This window comes from Panulirus ornatus, chromosome 5 (assembly GCF_036320965.1).
Source record: "Panulirus ornatus isolate Po-2019 chromosome 5, ASM3632096v1, whole genome shotgun sequence".
Lineage (NCBI taxonomy): Eukaryota > Metazoa > Arthropoda > Malacostraca > Decapoda > Palinuridae > Panulirus > Panulirus ornatus.
This window is the reverse complement of record NC_092228.1, coordinates 47,663,324-47,684,711: the sequence shown is the minus strand read 5'-3', so window position 1 is coordinate 47,684,711 and position 21,388 is coordinate 47,663,324. Positions and strand designations below refer to the sequence as shown.

At 42.1% G+C, this 21,388-nt stretch overlaps 1 protein-coding gene across 1 annotated transcript in view; it reads right to left on the bottom strand.

Moving 5' to 3' along the window:
* Window positions 1-21,388, bottom strand: part of Mms19 (MMS19 nucleotide excision repair protein) — a 561,976-nt gene that overhangs the window by 307,589 nt on the left and 232,999 nt on the right.

Here is a 21,388-nt window from a genome sequence, read left to right as displayed (position 1 = left end):
ATCCTCAGGCACCTCACCATGAGTCATACATACATTAAATAACCTTACCAACCAGTCAACAATACAGTCACCCCCTTTTTTAATAAATTCCACTGCAATACCATCCAAACCTGCTGCCTTGCCGGCTTTCATCTTCCACAAAGCTTTTACTACCTCTTCTCTGTTTACCAAATCATTTTCCCCAACCCTCTCACTTTGCACACCACCTTGACCAAGGCACCCTATACCTGCAACTCTATCATCAAACACATTCAACAAACCTTCAAAATACTCACTCCATCTCCTTCTCACATCACCACTACTTGTTATCACCTCCCCATTAGCGCCCCTCACTGAAGTTCCCATTTGCTCCCTTGTCTTACGCACTTTATTTACCTCCTTCCAGAACATCTTTTTATTCTCCCTAAAATTTAATCATACTCACTCACCCCAAATCTCATTTGCCCTCTTTTTCACCTCTTGCACCTTTCTCTTGACCTCCTGTCTCTTTATTTTATACATCTCCCACTCAATTGCATTTTTTCCCTGCAAAAATCGTCCAAATGCCTCTCTCTTCTCTTTCACTAATAATCTTACTTCTTCATCCCACCTCTCACTACCCTTTCTAATCAACCCACCTCCCACGCTTCTCATGCCACAAGCATCTTTTGCGCAATCCATCACTGATTCCCTAAATACATCCCATTCCTCCCCCACTCCCCTTACTTCCATTGTTCTCACCTTTTTCCATTCTGTACTCAGTCTCTCCTGGTATTTCCTCACACAAGTCTCCTTCCCAAGCTCACTTACTCTCACCACCCTCTTCACCCCAACATTCACTCTTCTTTTCTGAAAACCCATACAAATCTTCACCTTAGCCTCCACAAGATAATGATCAGACATCCCTCCAGTTGCACCTCTCAGCACATTTACATCCAAAAGTCTCTCTTTCGCACGCCTGTCAATTAACACGTAATCCAATAACGCTCTCTGGCCATCTCTCCTACTTACATACGTATACTTATGTATATCTCGCTTTTTAAACCAGGTATTCCCAATCACCAGTCTTTTTTAGCACATAAATCTACAAGCTCTTCACCATTTCCATTTACAACACTGAACACCCCATGTATACCAACTATTCCCTCAACTGCCACATTACTCACCTTTGCATTCAAATCACCCATCACTATAACCCGGTCGCGTGCATCAAAACCACTAACACACTCATTCAGCTGCTCCCAAAACACTTGCCTCTCATGATCTTTCTTCTCATGCCCAGGTGCATATGCACCAATAATCACCCATCTCTCTCCATCAACTTTCAGTTTTACCCATATTAATCGAGAATTTACTTTCTTACATTCTATCACATACTCCCACAACTCCTGTTTCAGGAGTACTGCTACTTCTTCCCTTGCTCTTGTCCTCTCACTAACCCCTGACTTTACTCCCAAGACATTCCCAAACCATTCTTCCCCTTTACCCTTGAGCTTCGTTTCACTCAGAACCAAAACATCCAGGTTCCTTTCCTCAAACATACTGCCTATCTCTCCTTTTTTCACATCTTGGTTACATCCACACACATTTAGACACCCCAACCTGAGTCTACGAGGAGTATGAGCACTCTCCGCGTGACTCCTTCTTGTCTTACGTGCATTATTTACATCCTTCCAAATCACCTTTTAATTCTCTTTAAATTTTAATGATACTCTCTCACCACAACTCTGCTTTTTTCAACCATTGCACCTTTCTCTTGGCCTCCTGCCACTTTCGTTTATACATCTCCCAGTCATTTGCGCTACTTAACTGCAGGTATTGTCAAAACGCCTGTCTTTTCTCCACTAACAATCTTGCTTCTTCATCCCACCACTTGCTACCCTTTCTAATCTGCCCAGCTCCCACCTTTCTCATGCCACATACATCTTTTGCCCAGGCCATCACTGCTTCCCTAAATACATCCCATTCCTCACCCACTCCCCTCACATCATTTGCCATCACCTTTTGCCATTCTACTGGCACTCCACCAATTTTTCCGCAACTGATGGTTCGGCACATCCTTTAGTTCAGACAAAATTACACGAGGGAACTTGAAATTACCGCGGCCACCAGACTAGTTTATTGGGCGGCCACAGATGGCATGGTGTGTAGGGCATGCTTATTTGCATTCTTTACACTGCACTCATTGGTGGTGATACCGCAATTCTGTGAGATTCTTAGCTTATTTTGCTTAAATTTAACACTAGCTATGGCTTCTAAGACATATGAGAGAGTCAGTCGTGATGTCAAACGTAAACATCAGTCCATATCGATCCAAGATAAAGTAGAACTGTTGAAAAAATGGACTGTGTTGTTTCGGTGCATAAGCTGTGAGACATCTACAGTATTAGTTCATCAACTGTTCATGATATAAAGAAGCAAAGATAGAAAATATTGAAATTCTATGCAGACAGCAATTCCAAGAAGCAAATGACAATTAGAAAATCTATGAAAGATGGTAAGAGTACTAAGCACAATCGAGTGATGATGGAATGGTAATGACAGCGTCAGAGTGATGGAGTGGACTTGTCAGGAGGCATGATAATGGACCAGGATAAGTTGTTCCATAAAGAACTACAGTGATGATGACTTCAAAGATTCAAGAAGTATCATGGAATTTCCATGAATAAAGTGTGCAGAGAAAAGCGGTCTGCAAATCACAAAGGAGCTGCCGAGCATGAGAACGAATGTGCAAAACTCATACCTGATGAGCACCTCAGTCCTGAGCAGGTGTATAAGTACCTGTATTTCATTTATCTATTCAATCTACATTCAATATTTGTTTAATTTAAATTTCTAGCAGTACATGGTATACTTTAGACACATGGGAGATGTAGAATTAGTGGGTTACAGGTGTGTTGATGAATCATTATTACGTGACCATGCTTGGTCTGGCAAAATGGTTAATCCGGCAAGGCTTTGCAACAAAGAGTGCCGGAAAATTGGCAGGGTTACTTGTACACTCAATCTCTCCTGGTACTTCCTCACACAAGTCTCCTTTCCAAGCTCACTTACTCTCACCACTCTCTTCACCCCAATATACTCTCTCCTTTTTTGAAAACCTCTACAAATGTTCACTTTTGCCTCCACAAGATAATGATCAGACATCCCTCTAGCTGCCCCTCTCAGAACATTAACATCCAAAAGTCTCCCTTTCACATGCCCATCAATCAACATGAAATCCAATAATGCCCTTTGATCATCTTTCCTATTCATATACATATACTTATGTATAACTTTTTAAATCAGGTATTCCCAATCACCACTCTTTTTTCAGCACACAAATCCAGCGTCAGCAAGGTAGCGACAGGAAATAGATGAAAAATGGCCCATCCACTCATATGAACACATATTTATTCATTTATCATACTTTGTCACTGTCTTCCATGTTAGCGAGGTAGAGCAAGGAAACAGACGAAAGAATGGCCCAACCCAACCACATACACATGTATATACATAAATGCCCACACACACACATATACATACCTATACATTTTAACGTATACATACATACACACACAAACATATACATATATACACATGTACATACTCATACATATTTTGATGCACAAGACCCGGTTATAGTGATGGGTGATTTGAATGCAAAGGTGAGTAATGTGGCAGTTGAGGGAATAATTGGTGTGCATGGGGTGTTCAGTGTTGTAAATGGAAATGGTGAAGAACTTGTAGATTTATGTACTGGAAAAGGACTGGTGACTGGGAATACCTGGTTTAAAAAGAGAGATGTACATAAGTATACATATGGAAGTAGGAGAGATGGCTAGAGAGCGTTATTGGATTACGTGTTAATTGATAGGTGCATGAAAAAGAAATTTTGGATGTTTATGTGCTGAGAGGTGCAACTGGAGGGATATCTGATCATTATCTTCTGGAGGCGAAGGTGAAGATTTGTAGAGGTTTTCAGAAAAGAAGAGAGAATGTTGGGGTGAAGAGAGTGGTGAGAGTAAGTGAGCTTGGGAAGGAGACTTCTATGAGGAACAAATGGGAACATCAGTGAAGGGGATTAATGGGGAGGTAATAACAAGTAGTGGTGATGTGAGAAGGAGATGGAGTGAGTATTTTGAAGGTTTGTTGAATGTGTTAGACGATAGAGTGGCAGATATAGGGTGTTTTGGTCAAGGTGGTGTGCAAAGTGAGAGGGTTTGGGAGAATGATTTGGAAAACAGAGAACAGGTAGTAAAAGCTTTGCAGAAGATGAAAGCCGGCAAGGCAGTAGGTTGAGATGGTACTGCAGTGGAATTTAATAAATAGGGGGTGACTGTGTTGTTGAGTGAGTTGGTAAGGATATTTAATGTATGTACAAAGGCAAAGGGGATAAGAGTGAGTGCTCAAATTACAGAGGTATAAGTTTGTTGAGTATTCCTGGTAAATTATATGGGAGGGTATTGATTGAGAGGGTGAAGGCATGTACAGAGCATCAGATTGGGGAAGAGCAGTGTGGTTTCAGAAGTGGTAGAGGATGTGTGGATCAGGTGTTTGCTTTGAAGAATGTATGTGAGAAATACTTAGAAAAGCAAATGGATTTGTATGTAGCATTTATGGATCTGGAGAAGGCATATGATAGAGTTGATAGAGATGCTCTGTGGAAGGTATTAAGAATATATGGTGTGGGAGGAAAGTTGTTAGAAGCAGTGAAAAGTTTTTATCGAGGATGTAAGGCATGTGTACGTGTAGGAAGAGAGGAAAGTGATTGGTTTTCAGTGAATGTAGGTTTGCGGCAGGGGTGTGTGATGTCTCCATGGTTGTTTAATTTGTTTATGGATGGGGTTGTTAGGGAGGTAAATGCAAGAGTTTTGGAAAGAGGGGCAAGTATGAAGTCTGTTGGGGATGAGAGAGCTTGGAAGTGAGTCAGTTGTTGTTCGCTGATGATACAGCGCTGGTGGCTGATTCATGTGAGAAACTGCAGAAGCTGGTGACTGAGTTTGGTAAAGTGTGTGGAAGAAGAAAGTTAAGAGTAAATGTGAATAAGAGCAAGGTTATTAGGTACAGTAGGGTTGAGGGTCAAGTCAATTGGGAGGTGAGTTTGAATGGAGAAAAACTGGAGGAAGTGAAGTGTTTTAGATATCTGGGAGTGGATCTGGCAGGGGATGGAACCATGGAAGCGGAAGTGGATCATAGGGTGGGGGAGGGGGCGAAAATTCTGGGGGCCTTGAAGAATGTGTGGAAGTCGAGAACATTATCTCGGAAAGCAAAAATGGGTATGTTTGAAGGAATAGTGGTTCCAACAATGTTGTATGGTTGCGAGGCCTGGGCTATGGATAGAGTTGTGCGCAGGAGGATGGATGTGCTGGAAATGAGATGTTTGAGGACAATGTGTGGTGTGAGGTGGTTTGATCGAGTGAGTAACGTAAGGGTAAGAGAGATGTGTGGAAATAAAAAGAGCGTGGTTGAGAGAGCAGAAGAGGGTGTTTTGAAGTGGTTTGGGCACATGGAGAGAATGAGTGAGGAAAGATTGACCAAGAGGATATATGTGTCAGAGGTGGAGGGAACGAGGAGAAGAGGGAGACCAAATTGGAGGTGGAAAGATGGAGTGAAAAAGATTTTGTGTGATCGGGGCCTGAACATGTAGGAGGGTGAAAGGAGGGCAAGGAATAGAGTGAATTGGAGCGATGTGGTATACCGGGGTTGACGTGCTGTCAGTGGATTGAATCAAGGCATGTGAAGCGTCTGGGGTAAACCATGGAAAGCTGTGTAGGTATGTATATTTGCGTGTGTGGACGTATGTATATACATGTGTATGGGGGGGGGGGTTGGGCCATTTCTTTCGTCTGTTTCCTTGCGCTACCTCGCAAACGCGGGAGACAGCGACAAAGTATAATAAAAAAAAAAACAATGACTCATGGTGAGGTGCCCGAAGATTGGCGGAATGCTTGCATAGTGCCACTGCACAAAGGCAGAGGGGATAAAGGTGAGTGCTCTAATTACAGAGGTATAAGATTGCTGAGTATTCCTGAGAAATTATATGAGATTGAGGAAGAGCAGTGTGGTTTCAAAAGTGGTAGAGGATGTGTGGATCAGGTGTTTGCTTTGAAGAATGTGTGTGAGAAATACTTAGAAAAGCAAATGGATTTGTATGTAGCATTTATGGATCTGGAGAGGGCATATGATAAGAGTTGATAGAGATGCTCTATGGAAGGTATTAAGAATATATGGTGAGGGAGGCAAGTTGTTAGAAGTAGTGAAAATTTTTTATCAAGGATGTAAGGCATGTGTATGTGTAGGAAGAGAGGAAAGTGATTGGTTCACAGTGAATGTTGCTTTGCGGCAGGGGTGTGTGATGTCTCCATGGTTGTTTAATTTGTTTATGGATGGGGTTGTTAGGGAGGTGAATGCAAGAGTTTTGGAAAGAGGGGCAAGTATGCAGTCTGTTGTGGATGAGAGAGCTTGGGAAGTGAGTCAGTTGTTGTTCGCTGATGATACAGCGCTGGTGGCTGATTTGTGTAAGAAACTACAGAAGCTGGTGACTGGGTTTGGTAAAGTGTGTGGAACAAGAAAGCTTAGAGTAAATGTGAATAACAGCAAGGTTATTAGGTACAGTAGGGTTGAGAGACAAGTCAATTGAGAGGTAAGTTTGAATGGAGAAAAACTGGAGTAAGTGAAGTGTTTTAGATATCTGGGAGTGGATTTGGCAGTGGATGGAACCATGGAAGCGGAAGTGGGTCACAAGATGGGGGAGGGGGTGAAAGTTCTGGGAGCGTTGAAAAATGTGTGGAAGGGGAGAACATTATCTCGAATAGCAAAAATGGGTATGTTTGAAAGAACAGTGGTTCTAACAATGTTATATGGTTGCAAGGCGTGGGCTATAGATAGAGTTGTGCGGAGGAGGGTGAATGTGTTAGAAATGAGATGTTTGAGGACAATATGTGGTGTGAGGTGGTTTGATCGAGTAAGTAATGAAAGGGTGTGAGAGATGTGTGGTAATAAAAAGAGTGCGGATAAGAGAGCAGAAGAGGGTGTTTTGAAATGATTTAGTCACATGGAGAGAATGAGTGAGGAAAGATTGACAAAGAGGATATATATGTCAGAGGTGGAGGAAATGAGAAGTGGGCGACCAAACTGGAGGTGGAAAATGGAGTGAAAAAGATTTTGAGTGATTGGAGCCTGAACATGCAGGAGGGTAAAAGGCTTGCAAGGAATAGAGTGAATTGGAACGATGTGGTATACCGGGGTCGACATGCTGTCAATGGACTGCATACTTGCCCTTCTCTCCAAAACTCTTCCATTCAGCACCGTAACAACTCTATCGATAAACAAATTAAACAACCATGGAGACATCACGCCCCCATGCCACAAACTGACATTCACTGAGAACCAATCACTTTCCTCTCTTCCTACTCGTACACATGCCTTACATCCTCGATAGAATCTTTTCACTGCTTCTAACAACTTGCCTCCCACACCATATATTCTTCATACCTTCCACAAATCATCTCTATCAACTCTATCATATATATTCTCCAGATCCATAAATGCTGCATACAAATCCATTTGTTTTTCTAAGTATTTCTCACATACATTCTTCAAAGCAAACACCTGATCAACACATCCTCTACCACTTCTGAAACCACACTGCTTATGTATATCTCTCTTTTTAAACCAGGTATTCCCAATCACCAGTCCTTTTTCAGGAAACAAAAACTACAAGCTCTTCACCATTTCCATTTACAACACTTAACACCCCATGTACACCTTTGCATTTAAATCACCCATCACTATAACTCGATCTGGTGCATCAAAACTGCTAACACACTCACTCAGCTGCTCCCAAATCATTTCCCTCTCATGATCTTTCTTCTCTTGACCAGGTGCACAGGGACCAATAATCACCCGTCTCTCTCCATCCACTTTCAGTTTTACCCATATCAATCTAGAGTTTACTTTCTTACACTCTATCACATACTCTTACAACTCCTGTTTCTGGAGTAATGCTACTCCTTCCTTTACTCTTGTCCTCTCACCAACCCCTGACTTTACTCCCAAAACATTCCCAAACCACTCTTCCAGGACATGTGAAGCATCTGGGGTAAACCATGGAAAGTTTTGTGGGGCCTGGATGTGGAAAGAAAGCTGTGGTTTTGGTGCATTATACATGACAGCTAGAGACTGAGTGTGAACGAATGTGGCCCTTGTTGTCTTTTTACAGAGCTACCTCGTTGACGTGCGGGGAGAGGGGGGGTGTCATTTTATGTGTGGCGGGGTGGCGACTGGAATGAATAAAGGCAGTAAGTATGAATTATGTACATGTTCATATATGTATATGTCTGTGTATGTATATATATGTATACATTGAAATGTATAGGTATGTACATGTGTGTGTGTGGATGTGTATGTATATACATGTGTATGTGGGTGGGTTGGGCCATTCTTTTGTCTGTTTTCTTGTGCTACCTTGCTAACGCAGGAGACAGCAACAAAGTATAATAAGTGAAATAAATATATATATATATATATACGCCAATACATGCACATATACATACATATACATATCAACATATACACACATACACGCACATACACAGACATAAATATATACAGATGTACATGTTCATACTTGCTTGCCTTCATCCATTCCTGGTGCTATCCTGCCTCACAGGAAACAGCATCACTATCCCCTGCTTGAGAGAGGTTGCATCACGAAAACAGACAAAAAAGGCCACATTCGTTCACACACAGCTCCCTATCCACATCCAGTTCCCACAGGCCTTTCCATGATTTACCCCAGATGTTTCACATGCCCTGGCTCAGTCCACTGACAGCACATCGACAGCACTATACCACATCATTCCAATTCACTCTATTACTTGCAGACATCTATCCCTCCTTCATGTTCAGGCCCCAATCACTTAAAATCTTTTTCACTCAATCCTTCCCCTACAATTTGATCTCACACTTCTCCTTGTTCCCTCCATCTCTGACATATATATCCTCTTTGTCAATCTTTCCTCACTCATTCTCTTAATATGTCAAAACCATTTCAACACACCCTCTTCTGCTCTCTCAACCACACTCTTCTTATTACCACACATCTCTCTTACCCTTTTGTTACTTACTCGATTAAACTACCTCATACAACATATTGTCCTCAAACATTTCATTTCCAACACATCCACCCTCATCTATACAACCCTATTCATAAACCATGCCTCGCAAGCATATAACATTGTTGGAACTACTGTTCCTTCAAACATACCCATTTTCGCTATCCAAGATAATGTTCTCTCTTTCCATATTTTCTTTATTGCTCCCACAGTCTTTGCTTCCTCCCCAATCCTATGAACACTTCCACTTCCATGGTTCTATTTGCTGCCAAGTCCACTCAGATACCTTAAACACTTCATGTCTTAGTTTTTCTGCATTCAAATTTACATCCATATTTATCTATCCCTGAACCCTGCTGAACCTAATAACATTGCTTTCATTCGCATCTACCTGCAATTTTCTCCTTTCAAACACTCTTCCAAACTCAGTCATCAACTTCCGTAGTTTCTCACTCAAATCGAAACCACTGCTGTATCATCAGCAAACAACAACTGAATTCCCATCCATGAACAAATTAAACAACCATTGTGACATCAAACACTCTTGCTACAGACCAAACTTCACTTGGAACCATTCATTCTCCTCTCTTCCTACTGATGCAGATGCCTTATGCCCTTGATAAAAATTTCTCACTGCTTCTAGTAGCTCACCTCCCACACCAAATATTCTTAAGACATTTCAGAAAGTATCTCTATCAACTCTATCATATGCCTTCTCCAGATCCTTAAATGCCACATACAAATCCATCTGTTTTTCTAAGTATTTCTCACACAAATCCGTCAAATCAAACACCTGATCCACACACCCTTTACCACTTCTGAAATCACTTTTCCTACTAAATCTGATGGTTTGTACATACCTTCACCCTCTAAATCAATACCTTCCCATACAACTTACCAGGTATACTCAATAAATTTATGCACCTGTAGTATGAACACTCACCTATATACAATGGCACTATACATGCATTTTGCCAATCCTCAGGCACTTCATCAAGGTCCATACATACATTGAATATCCTTACCAGCCAAACAGCATTCAGTCACCTCCTTTCTTAATAAATTCAACTGCAATACTATTGACTCCTGCCACCCTACTGCATTTCATCTTCTACAGAGGCTTTCACCTCCTCTTCTCTCTTCACCAAACCACTATCCAAGACTATCACTTCACATAACCCTAACCAAAACACCCTCTATCTGCCACCACAATCCTTCAAAATACTCACTCCATCACTACCTGTTATCACCCCCCCCCCCTTTTACCAATGTTCCAATTTGTTCTCTTGCCTTCTGAACATCATTTACCTCCCTCTAAAACATCTTTTTATTCTCTCTAGTTTCACCTCAACTCTCATTTGTCCTCTTTTCCAACCTTTGCACTTTCCTCTAGACCTCCTGACACATTCTCTTATACACCTTCCTATCATTTGCATTTCTTTCTTATAAATACTGCCCAAACGCATCTCTTTTCTCTTTTACTACAAACTTTATTTCATCCAACCACACACAATTGTTTGTAATCTACCGACTATCACATTTCACATGCCATATGCATCTCTTGCACTTGTCATCACTGCTTCCCTAAATATCTCCCATTCCTCTCCCATTCCCCTCACTTCATTTGCTCTCATCTCTTGCCATTCTATACTCAATGTCTCATTTCCAAGCTCACTTACTTTCACCATTTTCTTCTCCCCAGAAACCTCTACAAATCTTTACCCTTTCCTCCAAAATATTAGTGATCAGACACCCACCAGCTGCCCCTCTCAGCACATTTACATCTAAAAGTCTCTCCTTTACACACATCTCCATCAATACATAATCTGATAATACTCGCTTGCCATCTCTCCTACTCACATACATATACTTGTGTATATCTCTCTTTTTAAACCAGGTATTCCCAATCACCAACCAGTCTTTTTTTAGCACACAACTCCTCAAGCTCTTCATTATTTCCATACATAACATTGAATACCCTATGCACACCAATTATACCCTCAACTGCCAAATTACTTACCCTCACATTTAAATCACCCATCACGAATACCCAGTCTAGCACACCAAAATTGCTGATACACTCATTCAGCTGCTCCCAAAGCACTTGCCTCTCAAGATCTTCTCTTGGCCAGGTGCATAAGCACCAATAATCACCCATCTCTCACCATCCATTTTCAGTTTTACCCACATCAATCTAGACTTTACTTCCTTACACCCTCTCACAACTCCTCCTTCAGGAGTATTGGTATGCATTCCTTAGCTCTTGTCCTCTCACCAACCCCTTACTTTACTCCCAAGACATTTCCTAACCATTCTTCCCTTTACCATTGAACTTCGTTTCACTCAGAGCCGAACATCCAGGTTTCTTTGCTCAAACATACTACCTATCTCTACTTTCCACTCCCAAGACAGTTCCTAGCCATTCTTCCCCTTTACCTTTGAGCTTCATTTCACTCAGAGCCAGAACATCCAGGTTTCTTCCCTCATACATACTACCTATCTCTACTTTCATATCATTCTGGTTACATTCACACACATTCAGACACCCAAATCCAAGCCGCTGAGGAAGATGAGAACTCCCCACTTGGCTCCTTCGATTCATCTTTCAGAAATTGAAATACAAGAATGGAAAGGTTTCCAGCTCCCTGCTCCCACCCTCTTTCGTCACCTTCTATGACATGCAGGGAACACGGAGGTAGAATTCTTTCTTCCCTACCTCATATATAGACAGTATATATATAATGGTCACATGAAAGTCCATACTAGAGTCAATCACTAAGATAAGTATGAAATGAAATATATAACTAGATAACACTGACATGCTTAAGTAAAGCATACCCTGTGAGGATAATAGCATTATTTTCCACAGTATGAATTAGGTAACAATCTATGATTTTTTTTTTTTTTCTTTTATACTTTGTCGCTGTCTCCCGCGTTTGCGAGGTAGCGCAAGGAAACAGACGAAAGAAATGGCCCAACCCCCCCCCCATACACATGTATATACATACGTCCACACACGCAAATATACATACCTACACAGCTTTCCATGGCTTACCCCAGACGCTTCACATGCCTTGATTCAATCCACTGACAGCACGTCAACCCCGGTATACCACATCGCTTCAATTCACTCTATACCTTGCCCTCCTTTCACCCTCCTGCATGTTCAGGCCCCGATCACACAAAATCTTTTTCACTCCATCTTTCCACCTCCAATTTGGTCTCCCTCTTCTCCTTGTTCCCTCCACCTCCGACACATATATCCTCTTGGTCAATCTTTCCTCACTCATCCTCTCCATGTGCCCAAACCACTTCAAAACACCCTCTTCTGCTCTCTCAACCACGCTCTTTTTATTTCCACACATCTCTCTTACCCTTACGTTACTCACTCGATCAAACCACCTCACACCACACATTGTCCTCAAACATCTCATTTCCAGCACATCCATCCTCCTGCGCACCACTCTATCCATAGCCCACGCCTCGCAACCATACAACATTGTTGGAACCACTATTCCTTCAAACATACCCATTTTTGCTTTCCGAGATAATGTTCTCGACTTCCACACATTCTTCAAGGCCCCCAGAATTTTCGCCCCCTCCCCCACCCTATGATCCACTTCCGCTTCCATGGTTCCATCCGCTGCCAGATCCACTCCCAGATATCTAAAACACTTCACTTCCTCCAGTTTTTCTCCATTCAAACTCACTTCCCAATTGACTTGACCCTCAACCCTACTGTACCTAATAACCTTGCTCTTATTCACATCTACTCTTAACTTTCTTCTTCCACACACTTTACCAAACTCAGTCACCAGCTTCTGCAGTTTCTCACATGAATCAGCCACCAGCGCTGTATCATCAGCGAACAACAACTGACTCACTTCCCAAGCTCTCTCATCCCCAACAGACTTCATACTTGCCCCTCTTTCCAAAACTCTTGCATTTACCTCCCTAACAACCCCATCCATAAACAAATTAAACAACCATGGAGACATCACACACCCCTGCCGCAAACCTACATTCACTGAAAACCAATCACTTTCCTCTCTTCCTACACGTACACATGCCTTACATCCTCGATAAAAACTTTTCACTGCTTCTAACAACTTTCCTCCCACACCATATATTCTTAATACCTTCCACAGAGCATCTCTATCAACTCTATCATATGCCTTCTCCAGATCCATAAATGCTACATACAAATCCATTTGCTTTTCTAAGTATTTCTCACATACATTCTTCAAAGCAAACACCTGATCCACACATCCTCTACCACTTCTGAAACCACACTGCTCTTCCCCAATCTGATGCTCTGTACATGCCTTCACCCTCTCAATCAATACCCTCCCATATAATTTACCAGGAATACTCAACAAACTTATACCTCTGTAATTTGAGCACTCACTCTTATCCCCTTTGCCTTTGTACAATGGCACTATGCACGCATTCCACCAATCCTCAGGCACCTCACCATGAGTCATACATACATTAAATAACCTTACCAACCAGTCAACAATACAGTCACCCCCTTTTTTAATAAATTCCACTGCAATACCATCCAAACCTGCTGCCTTGCCGGCTTTCATCTTCCGCAAAGCTTTCACTACCTCTTCTCTGTTTACCAAATCATTTTCCCTAACCCTCTCACTTTGCACACCACCTCGACCAAAACACCCTATATCTGCCACTCTATCATCAAACACATTCAACAAACCTTCAAAATACTCACTCCATCTCCTTCTCACATCACCACTACTTGTTATCACCTCCCCATTTGCGCCCTTCACTGAAGTTCCCATTTGCTCCCTTGTCTTACGCACTTTATTTACCTCCTTCCAGAACATCTTTTTATTCTCCCTAAAATTTAATGATACTCTCTCACCCCAACTCTCATTTGCCCTTTTTTTCACTTCTTGCACCTTTCTCTTGACCTCCTGTCTCTTTCTTTTATACATCTCCCACTCAATTTCATTTTTTCCCTGCAAAAATCGTCCAAATGCCTCTCTCTTCTCTTTCACTAATACTCTTACTTCTTCATCCCACCACTCACTACCCTTTCTAATCAACCCACCTCCCACTCTTCTCATGCCACAAGCATCTTTTGCGCAATCCATCACTGATTCCCTAAATACATCCCATTCCTCCCCCACTACCCTTACTTCCATTGTTCTCACCTTTTTCCATTCTGTACTCAGTATCTATGATATATAAGAAAACAAAGTTATAAAATGGTTTTATGAGCCATACAATACAGGTCCCAATATTTACAGGTGCAAACTGACAAATACTACGTGAAAAAACTTCCTCCTTTTATTGCCACACTAAGTTTCTAAACTGGGTGAACTGCCACATTTACATGTCAAAAGTAATAATTATACAATTTGTCATACAAAGTGTACACACACTAAAGACAGAAATGTCATGAAGTAATTGCTGTCACTAACTAAAAGACTGGACAGCCTTACCTGCCTTGGAAGTATGAAATAAGAATAAGAAACATGCCTCTCTTCTCTATTTTTATGTCTTCCTTTTACATATACAGTCATACTCATTTTTTTAATGTTTTCCTTCTACAAATACATTCATACTGTTACTCTACTTACTGATCACCCATATATTCTCAAATAGGAGTCTATCATTCAAATAATAAAGTTATTTATTTATTTTGCTTTCTCGCTGTCTCCCGCGTTAGCGAGGTAGCGCAAGGAAACAAACGAAAGAAATGGCCCAGCCCACCCACATACACATGGATATACATAAACGTCCACACACGCAAATATACATACCTATACATCTCAACGTATACATATATATACGCACACAGACATACACATATATACACATGTACATAATTCATACTGTCTGCCTTTATTCATTCCCATCGCCACCTCGCCACACATGAAATAACAGCCCCCTCCCCTCAAATGTGCGCAGGGTAGCGACTAGGAAAAGACAACAAAGGCCACATTTGTTCACACTCAGTCTCTAACTGTCATGTAATAATGTACTGAATCCACAGCTCCCTTTCCACATCCAGACCCCACACAACTTTCCATGGTTTACCCCAGACGCTTCACACGCCCTAGTTCAATCCATTGACAGCACGTCGACCCTGGTATACCACATCGTTCCAATTCACTCTATTCCCTGCACGCCTTTCACCCTCCTGCATGTTCAGATCCCGATCACTCAAAATATTTTTCACTCCATCTTTCCACCTCCAATTTGGTCTCCAACTTCTCCTTGTTCCCTCCACCTCTGACACATATATCCTCTTGGTCAATCTTTCCTCACTCATTCTCTCCATGTGACCAAACCATTTCAAAACACCCTCTTCTGCTCTCTCAACCACACTCTTTTTATTACCACACATCTCTCTTACCCTATCATTACTTACTTGATCAAACCATCTCACACCACATAGTCCTCAAACATCTCATTTCCAGCACATCCACCTCCTCCGCACAACTCTATCCATAGCCCCCGCCTCGCAACCATATAACATTGTTGGAACTACTATTCCTTCAAACATACCCATTTTTGCTTTCCAAGATAATGTTCTCGACTTCCACACAACATTCTTCAACGCTCCCAGAACTTTCGCCCCCTCCCCCACCCTATGATTCACTTCCACTTCCATGGTTCCATCCGCTGCCAAATCCACTCCTAGATATCTAAAACACTTCACTTCCTCCAGTTTTTCTCCATTCAAACTTACCTCCCAATAGACTTGTCCCTCAACCCTACTGAACCTAATAACACTGCCCTTATTCACATTCATTCTCACCTTTCTTCTTTCACACACTTTACCAAACTCAGTCACCAGCTTCTGCAGTTTCTCATCCGAATCAGCCACCAGCGCTGTATCATCAATGAACAACAACTGACTCACTTCCCAAGCTCTCTCACCCACAACAGACTGCATACTTGCTCCTCTTTCCAAAACTCTTGCATTCACCTCCCTAACAACCCCATCCATAAACAAATTAAACAACCATGGAGACATCACACACCCCTGCCGCAAACCTACATTCACTGAGAACCAATCACTTTCCTCTCTTCCTACACGTACACATGCCTTACATCCTCGATAAAAACTTTTCACTGCTTCTAACAACTTGCCTCCCACACAATATATTCTTAATACCTTCCACAGAGCACCTCTATCAACTCTATCACATGCCTTCCCCAGATCCATAAATGCTACATACAAATCCATTTGCTTTTCTAAGTATTTCTCACATACATTCTTTATAGAAAACACCTGATCCACACATCCTCTACCACTTCTGAAACCACACTGCTCTTCCCCAGTCTGATGCTCTGTACATGCCTTCACCCTCTCAATCAATACCCTCCCATATAATTTAACAGGAATACCCAACAAACTTATACCTCGGTAATTTGAGCACTCACTTTTATCCCCTTTGCCTTTGTACAATGGCATTATGCAAGCTTTCCGCTAATCCTCAGGCACCTCACCATGAGTCACACATACATTAAATAACCTTACCAACCAGTCAACAATACAGTCACACCCTTTTTTAATAAATTCTACAGCAATACCATCCAAACCCGCTGCCTTGCCGGCCTTCACCTTCCGCAAAGCTTTTACTACCTCTTCTCTGTTTACCACCTCAACCAAAACACCCTATATCTGCCACTAGTATTTATATATTTACTTTGCTTTGTTGCTGTCTCCCGCATTAGCGAGGCAGTGCAAGGAAACAGACAAAAGAATGGCCCAACCCACCCACATACACTTGTATACACATACATGTCCACACATGCAAATATATATACCTATACATCTCAACGTATACATATATATATACACACAGACATATGCATATATACACATGTTCATAATTCATAGTCTGCCCTTATTCATTCCCATCGCCACTCCACCACACATGAAATGACAACCCCCTCCCCCCTTATGTGCATGAGGTAGTGCTAGGAAAAGACAACAAAGGCCACATTCGTTCACACTCAGTCTCTAGCTGTCATGTAATAATGCACCGAAACCACAGCTCCTTTTCCACATCCAGGCCCAACAGAACTTTCCATGGTTTACCCCAGATGCTTCACATGCCCTGTTTCAATCCATTGACAGCACGTAGACCCCGGTATACCACATCGTTCCAATTCACTCTATTCCTTGCACACCTTTCACCCTCCTGCATGTTCAGGCCCCAATCACTCAAAATCTTTTTCAATCCATCTTTCCCCCTCCAATTTGGTCTCCAACTTCTCCTCGTTCCCTCCACCTCTGACACATATATCCTCTTGGTCAATCTTTCCTCACTCATTCTCTCATTGTGACCAAACCATTTCAGAACACCCTCTTCTGCTCTCTTAACCACACTCTTTTTATTCCCACACATCTCTCTTACCCTATTATTACTTACTCGATCAAACCACCTCACACCACATATTGTCCTCAAACATCTCATTTCCAGCACATCCACCCTCCTCCACACAACTCTATCTATAGCCCATGCCTCGCAAACCATATAACATTGTTGGAACCACTATTCCTTCAAACATTTTTGATATCCGAGATAATGCTCTCAACTACCACACATTCTTCAATGCTCCCAGAACTTTTGCCCCCTCCCCCATCCTATGATTCACTTCTGCTTCCATGGTTCCATCCGCTGCCAAATCCACTCCTAGATATCAAAAACACTTCACTTCCTTCAGTTTTTCTCCATTCAAACTTACCTCCCAATTAACTTGTCCCTCAACCCTACTGTACCTAATAACATTGCTCTTATTCACCTTTACTCACAGCTTTCTTCTCTCACACACTTTACCAAACTCAGTCACCAGCTTCTGCAGTTTCTCATCCGAATCAGCCACCAGCGCTTTATCATCAGCGAACAACAACCGACTCACTTCCCAAGCTCTCTCACCCACAACAGACTGCATGCTTGCCTCTCTTTCCAAAACTCTTGCATTCACCTCCCTAACAACCCCATCCATAAACAAATTAAACAACCATGGAGACATCACACACCCCTGCCACAAACCTACATTCACTGAGAACCAATCACTTTCCTCTCTCCCTACACGTACACATGCCTTACATCCTCGATAAAAACTTTTCACTGCTTCTAACAACTTGCCTCCCACACAATATATTCTTAATACCATCCACAGAGCATCTCTATCAACTCTATCATATGCCTTCTCCAAATTCATAAATGCTACATAGAAATCCATTTGCTTTTCTAAGTATTTCTCACATACATTCTTCAAAGCAAACACCTGATCCACACATCCTCTACCACTTCTGAAACCACACTGCTCTTCCCCAATCTGATGCTCTGTACATGCCTTCACCCTCTCAATCAATACCCTCCCATATAATTTACCAGGAATACTCAACAAACTTATACCTCTGTAATTTGAGCACTCACTTTTACCCCCTTTGCCTTTGTACAATGGCATTGTGCAAGCATTCCGCCAATCCTCAGGCACCTCACCATGAGTCATACATACATTAAATAACCTTACCAACCAGTCAACAATACAGTCACCCCCTTTTTTAATAAATTCCACTGCAATACCATCCAAAGCCGCTGCCTTGCCAGCTTTCATTTTCTGCAAAGCTTTTACTACCTCTTCTCTGTTTACCAAATCATTTTCCCTAACCCTCTCACTTTGCACACCACCTCGACCAAAACACCCTATATCTGCCACTCTATCATCAAACACATTCAACAAACCTTCAAAATACTCACTCCATCTCCTTCTAACATCACCACTACTTGTTATCACCTCCCCAGCAGCCCCCTTCACTAAAGTTCCCATTTGTTCTCTTGTCTTACACACTTTATTTACCTCCTTGCAAAACATCTTTTTATTCTCCCTAAAATCTAATGATACTCTCCCACCCCAACTCTCATTTGCCCTCTTTTTTACCTCTTGCACCTTTCTCTTGACCTCTTGTCTCTTTCTTTTATACATCTCCCACTCATTTGCATTTTTTCCCTGCAAAAATCGTCCAAATGCCTCTCTCTTCTCTTTCACTAATAATCTTACTTCTTCATCCCACCACTCACTACCCTTTCTAATCTGCCCACCTCCCACGCTTCTCATGCCGCAAGCATCTTTTGCGCAAGCCATCACTGCTTCCCTAAATACATCCCATTCCTCCCCCACTCCCCTTACGTACATTGTTCTCACCTTTTCCCATTCTGTACTCACTCTCCTGGTACCTCCTCACACAAGTCTCCTTCCCAAGCTCAATTACTCTTGCCACTCTCTTCACCCCAACATTCTCTCTTCTTTTCTGAAAACCTCTACAAATCTTCACCTTCTCCACAAAATAATGATCAGACATCCCTCCAGTTGCACCTCTCATCACATTAACATCCAAAAGTCTCTCTTTCACGCGCCTATCAATTAACACATAATCCAATAACGCTCTCTGGCCATCTCTCCATCTTACATACGTATACTTATGTATATCTCTCTTTTTAAACCAGGTATTCCCAATCAACAGTCCTTTTTCAGCACATAAATCTACAAGCTCTTCACCATTTCCATTTACAACACTGAACACCCCATGTACACCAATTACTCCCTCAACTGCCACATTACTCACTTTTGCATTCATATCACCCATCACTATAACCCAGTCTCGTGCATCAAAACTACAAACACACTCACTCATCTGCTTGCTTCTCATGATCTTTCTTCTCATGCCAAGGTGCATATGCACCAATAATCACCCTTTTCTCTCCATCCACTTTCCGTTTTACCCATATCAATCTAGAGTTTACTTTCTTACACTCTATCACATACTCCCACCACTCCTGTTTCAAGAGTAGTGCTACTCCTTCCCTTGCTCTTGTCCTCTCACTAACCCCTGACTTTACTCCCAAGACATTCCCAAACCACTCTTCCCCTTTACCCTTGAGCTTCATTTCACTCAGAGCCAAAACATCCAGGTTCCTTTCCTCAAACCCTATCATCAAATCACATAAGCTCTTATTTATTTACTTTGCTTTGTCGCTGTCTCCTGCGTTAGCGAGGCAGCGCAAGGAAACAGACGAAAGAATGGACCAACCCACCCACATACACATGTATATACATGCACGTCCACACACGCAAATATACAGACCTATACATCTCAATGTATACATATATATACACACACAGACATATACATATATAAACATGTACATAATTCATACTGTCTGCCTTTATTCATTCCCATCACCACCTCGCCACACATGAAATAACAACCCTCTCCCCCCTCATGTGTGCGAGGTAGCACTAGGAAAAGACAACAAAGGCCCCGTTCGTTCACAGTCAGTCTCTAGCTGTCATGTAATAATGCACCGAAAACACAGCTCCCTTTCCACATCCAGACCCCACACAACTTTCCATGGTTTACCCCAGATGCTTCACATGCCCTGGTTCAATCCATTGACAGCACGTCGACCCCGGTGTACCAAATCGTTCCAATTCATTCTATTCCCTGCACGCCTTTCACCCTCCTGCATGTTCAGGCCCCGATCACTCAAAATATTTTTCACTTCATCTTTCCACCTCCAATTTGGTCTCCCACTTCTCCTCGTTCCCTCCACCTCTGACACATATATCCTCTTGGTCAATCTTTCCTCACTCATTCTCTCTATGTGACCAAACCATTTCAAAACACCCTCTTCTAGTCTCTCAACCACACTCTTTTATTACCACACATCTCTCTTACCCTATTATTACTTACTCGATCAAACCACCTCACACCACATATTGTCCTCAAACATCTCATTTCCAGCACATCCACTCTCCTCCGCACAACTTTATCCATAGCCCACGCCTCACAACCATACAATATTGTTGGAACCACTATTCCTGCAAACATACCCAGTTTTGCTTTCCAAATAATGTTCTCGATTTCCACACATTCTTCAATGCTCCCAGAACTTTTGCCCCCTCCCCCACCCTATGATTCACTTCCGCTTCCATGGTTCCATCCGCTGCCAAATCCACTCCCAGATATCTAAAACACTTCACTTCCTCCAGTTTTTCTCCATTCAAACTAACCTCCCAATTCGCTTGACCATCAACCCTACTGTACCTAATAACCTTGCTCTTATTCACATTTACTCTCAACTTTCTTCTTTCACACACTTTACCAAACTCAGTCACCAGCTTCTGCAGTTTCTCACATGAATCAGCCACCAATATTGTATCATCAGCGAACAACTGACTGACTTCCCAAGCTCTCTCATCCAAAACTTTTGCATTCACCTCCCTAACAACCCTATTCATAAACAAATTAAACAACC